The following is a 5,492-nucleotide window of genomic DNA, read 5'->3' on the forward strand; positions in this document are numbered from 1 at the left end:
TCCCTGATCTATCTCAAGTTCTAAGTTAGATTCAATCATTTTCTTCACTCCCTTACCAAGTTCATCTCAGAATACTTGGAAATTTTTAAAATATCTTTCGAAAAGAGCATACATCCTTGCATTGCACAAGTATGATTCTTTGTGCATTTAGAGTTAGAATAAATTCTTAGATTATATTTAGGCAAAGCAAAAGGCATAGATTCAATCCTTGGTTCAGTTACCCCTGGTAAAGGCGCCAGGAACGGTCGAACCTCGTACCGACGAGCGAATCCCGTCTCTCCATTTTCCCGCAAAAATTTTCAAAATGGAGGCGAGTTAAATTTCTAAATGTTTTTCAAATCAAGGTCAAGTGAGACCGCGCAAAAGAGTTCATCTTCTCTTTTTCTTTCTTTCTTTTCTCTTCTCTTTCTCTTTTCTTTCTTTTATTTCTTCTCCCCTCAAAAAGGAGGAAAATAGAAGCTGGAAAAGGAAAAGAGAAGGAAGAGAGAGAAATCACAAGTGAGGAAAAATTTTGCGATGATCACAGGTTTGGCGACCGTGATGGGACTCGTCTTCGTCTGGTCGAATTATGCCTTTGCTTTGCTTTAATATCATCTAAGTCTTTATTCTTTCTATGTCAGCTATATTTTTCATGCAAACCTTAGGAGCCTAGACTCTGTCCTAAAGCTGGCATCATTGCATATAAGATCTAAGTATGGTTTGGTAGGACCATATTTAGGAGATTATTCCATGTTCACATTAGACTTAGGTTTTAAATACAAGTCTCCTCAATTTTAGGGATTGAATGCAAAACAATATATGCAAGTGTATGCTTCTCTTTATTTAAATCTATCTCTTTAGGACTTGCATTAGAGCCTTCTGATTTTATTGCATGTTGATCATATTTTGAAAACATCCCTACCTATATTGTCCCGGTCTTCACGTTGCTGGGCTGTCTCACTGAACCATAGTTCGGGAGAGAGCCTCACAACTAGACCACTTATTTGGGTTCGCGCCCCCCTACCACGTACCTAAGGGCCATAGTCCGAGGTATATCGGTAGGTGCTCAAGGATGTTGGGAAGCCATTACCTTAGAACCGAAGAGATATCTTATATGCCAAGTACTTCGAGCTTCGGCTTGAGTATATCGGCGTACCTTGATTGGAATCAGATGATATAAATCTTAGAGTTAGGATTAAGGTCCTACCAGCCATTTCAAATATTGCATATAGAGTCGGCTTTAGGGAGTGCTGTTTGTGTATCCTTGCTTGTATATTTGTGATTGTATGATATTTTTTATATATATCTTCCTTATATTTTCCAAAACCCTAGGTATGTATATTTCAAAATTTTCCTTTTGTTTCTAAAAACCCAGGTGTATTTTCCTTTCTCTTCCTCTAAATTTCTTCAAAATTCTTCTGATCCTGCCTGCAAGTTCTTAAAAATTTTAAATCCTTACCATTTATTCTCAAATTCCATTTTTCCTTTTATTTTCTTCTGTTTTTATATTCTTGTTTATATTTTCATAAAAATCTCTTTCCATCAAGAGATATCCTTTTCAAAATAATATTTTCTTTTTCATATTTTTAGTTGGTTACTCTCCCTCGCAGAGTAAACAATGCAATTGTCACAAATTTGGTGGCGACTCAATCCCTAGTAATGAGATACAATTAGATTTTTAACCTAAATCCTCCCTCTTTGTCAAAATTTCTCCAAAAGTTTCTTTGGTCTAAAAATCTCCACTTTTCCTCCACAGAGGGAGCACTGATATTTCAAAAATGGTCACGACAAGAGGGGGAAAAGAGACAGTTCCTCAACTTAGCGACAGTGAGGCGGAAGAGATGAGCTCTCCTAAATCAGTCAAGAGACAAGGTCAGAACAGGAAAGATGACATCGACCCCGCTATGTATGATATGTTCCAAAAGATGATGGCGAGGATGATGTCGGAACAAGCCGAGGCCAAGCAGAAAGAGGCAGTTCCTAAAAGCAAGCTGAAGAAGAAGCCTGTGAAAAAGACAATCAGAATCATCAGGAAGAAGGTACAGCCAGACACTACTTCTGAGGAATCGGAGTCAGTCGAGGAAGAATCGGAAGAGGAAGAGCAGATTCTCTACAAACAGAATCCTCCAAAGCAGTCCATAAAAATAGCTGTTGAAGAGCCTGAATCTGTCAACAAGCCCAAGTCTGGGGCTCCAGCAGAGGACCTAATGAGTAAACAGATGAAGGAGATGAATCGAGCAATCAAGGATATTCAAGCCAAGGGTAAGGGCAAGCAAACCTACACTGGCGAAGATTTTTACGATGGTCTAGATGGGGATGATAACCTGGAGAATCTTCCTCGCAAGTTTCTCAAATTTGACGGGACTGGCAACCCTAAAGCCCATTTAGCCACATTTTATGCAGAGTGCAGCCGTTTCAGGAAAGATAACAGGGCTCTGTTCATCTGTTTTCCCCGCAGCCTGGAGGGTATAGCAGCCAGGTGGTATGCTGACCACATCAATCCTATCGAACTACGAGAGTTCGATAAAGTGGTAAATTTGTTCATTGAGTGCTTCCTATTCAATACTAAGGTTTCCTAAACGCTCAATCACCTTTACAACTTAAAGCAGAATGAAACTGAAAGAGCAGGAGAGTTCATCCACAGGTGGAGAAGCACCTGCAACAAGATGAAAGTTCCCATTCCAGAGGAGCATGCATTGCAAATAATCCTCAGCAATTTCTCTCAGTCTTTGAGAAGCCTCATTGCCACTTCTCCAGCAAAATCCTTTATCAAATTAATTGAGCGAGCCGAATGGCTCGAAGCAGGAATAGAAAGCGGGCTTTATGAAGGCATGCCTCTGGTCAAGAGCATTCAAGACCAGAAGAAGAAAGCGCAGTTCACTCATGCAGTTGATACCTCTGGCAATGATCATGACAACAGTAGAAGAAACAAAAATGACAACAAAAGTGGCCAAAACCACGGCACAGCTCAAAGGGAGAAGTCTTCCAAGCAGATTAACAAGCCATCTCAGTCTAACTTTCCGCAAAAGGAGAAGATAAAGCGCGAAGGTTGGAGTAATGATCGTGAGTTCACTCCTCTGAAGCAAACGCTCAAAGAAGCCCTTGAATTCATGCTGGCCAAAGGATTGGTTAAACTCCCAAAAGTCGCGGATCCTCCCACGGTCATGGGAAGGTTCACAAATCAGTTTTGCAAGTTCCATCGAGCAGTGGGGCATGACACTGATCACTGCTTTGTCTTCAAAAATATTGTTCAGGACTGCGTCGACAAGAGTCTCTTTGTTAAAGACGAAGAGGAAGATGACCTAGCCGTCATGACCAAGTGTCTCCCGGGGTACTCAGAAGACTGAAGATGCCAGAATTCTCCTACTTTTCTCCCCTTTTACCAGTCATGTTGTAGGGGGCCAGTCAGCCAAGTCCTTTTGTGATCTTTTGGTCAAAATACTTGTGAATATTTCAGTTCTTTGTTATTAGTTTTTGCCTATCAATGAAATGTCAAATTTCCTTTATATCTCTAATATCACTCTGCCACATAGGGGCATTTGCTTTTGAAAATCTGTATTTCAAAAATCTCTTCATCAGCTTCTGTTAAAATCACATTTAAATTCCTGTTCTTTTCAGAATGCGGGACCAATCCTGACATCACTCATGAGAGAAATGATATTACCTATGAGGGTTTTTTCAAAAAAATCATGAAATTTCAAAAGGTCTTCGTTATGATCAAAGAGTTCGAATATTCTTTGGTCCAACCTTTGTCAAAAATCAACCCTCGTGTTGATCATGTTTTCAAAGATAGGTTTTCGAGCCATGGCCTTGAAAAATCAACCCTCGTGTTGATCATGGTTTCCAAAATAGGTTTTTGAACCATTTGCATTGAAGGATCAACCCTTGTGTTGGTCTTATCTTCCAAAAATAGATTCCAAATCTTGTGTTGATCATATTTTCCAAAAGTGGTTTTTCAAACCATTACATTTAAAGATCAACCCCCGCGTCGATCTTATCTTCAAAAAATGGGTTTTAAATCATTCAAAGACCAACCCCTGTGTTGGTCTTATCTTCCAAGATTGGTTTGTAAACATTATCTTCAAAGATCAACCCTTGTGTTGATCTTATTATCAGTTTCAAGCTGTTATTTCTAGAAATCAAATCTGTTGTTAATCTTCTTTTTCAAATCATTGCCTTCAAAAATTTGACCCTCATGATGATCTCTCATGTTTGATTTGAAGGATCAGTTCTCGCACTAATCATTCTTCTTACGGTAGATTTTCTTCCCAAAATTGATTTTTCACTTATCTTTTAAATAAACATTTTTCTTTCAAGATCCCATATGCAGGCAGGATCAGAAAAACTTCTTTTTCTCAATTCTTATAAATCTTCAGTTAAATTTTGATATCTCTATCAAGTTTTATTCATTTTTACGTCAATTTTACCAAGTTTTTATCAAGTTTTATCAAAATTTATCTCAATTCTCTTAGATTTTATCAAATCTATTACCCTTTCAGGTTAAGGGATAAACCTGATGCCTCTTTCCCATGAGGTATTTCCTTTATTCTTATTTTCCCGCTCAGGTTAAGGGATAAACCTGACCCTCGTTGTCTGAGGTGCTCCCATTCAGGATAAGGGATAATCCTGAAACCCCTCGTAGGAGCCACAACGCTACCTATGAGGATTCTTTTGTAAATACAAGTTTTATCAATCTTTGTTGATTTTCTAGATTTATATCAATTTCCCTTCATTAAATCTCTTTAAATTTTATTCTTTTTCTCACTCAGGGTAAGGGATAATCCTGAAAACCCTCATAGGAGCAACAATCTATGAGAATTCTTTTTCAAAATAAATTTTCAAAATTTCTTTCCTTTCTTCTTCTCCATTTTTATAAATTTTATTCTTCTCCCCTTTCAGGTTAAGGGGTATACCTGAATCATTCATTTCTAAATTCTCATCAAAATGTCTATTCCATTTCCCCTTCAGGATAAGGGAAAATTCTGAAAACGCCGACAATCATTCTTGCTCAAATATCAAGTATCTTAAAGAATGTCGGTGTCCCTTTTTTCTTCGAATCACCATCACTAAACCCAGTACCCACACTGGGGCATTTTTTTTGAAAAATCCAGTACGCATACAGGTAAACCTAGCACTCGTGCTAGTGTCTGGCTGACCGATCAGTTAGCCCTCAGGTCACAATCTTTCCTCAATTTTCCTCAAATTCTGTCAATCTTCCATCAATTTCTATCCCTTCTCATCAATTCTCCTTTGGGATTCGAGTTTCGACTCGAACTTCCAAATCTTTCCCTGAGATTCGAGCTTTAACTCGAATTTTTCCTGCTTTCCTTCGAAAATTTGGGTTTTATCTCGAGTTTTCTTGCCTTCAATAAATAAAACTTTAAAATTTTGATTCGAGCTCTGACTCGAACTTTCCTGCTTTCCTTCGAAATTTTGGGTTTTATCTCGAGTTTTCTTGCCCTCAATAAATGAACTTTCAAGTTTTTCGAGCCCTGACTCGAATTTTCCTACTT

Source organism: Nuphar pumila, chromosome 13, assembly GCF_984573655.1.
Source record: "Nuphar pumila chromosome 13, dmNupPumi1.hap1.1, whole genome shotgun sequence".
NCBI classification, from domain to species: domain Eukaryota; kingdom Viridiplantae; phylum Streptophyta; class Magnoliopsida; order Nymphaeales; family Nymphaeaceae; genus Nuphar; species Nuphar pumila.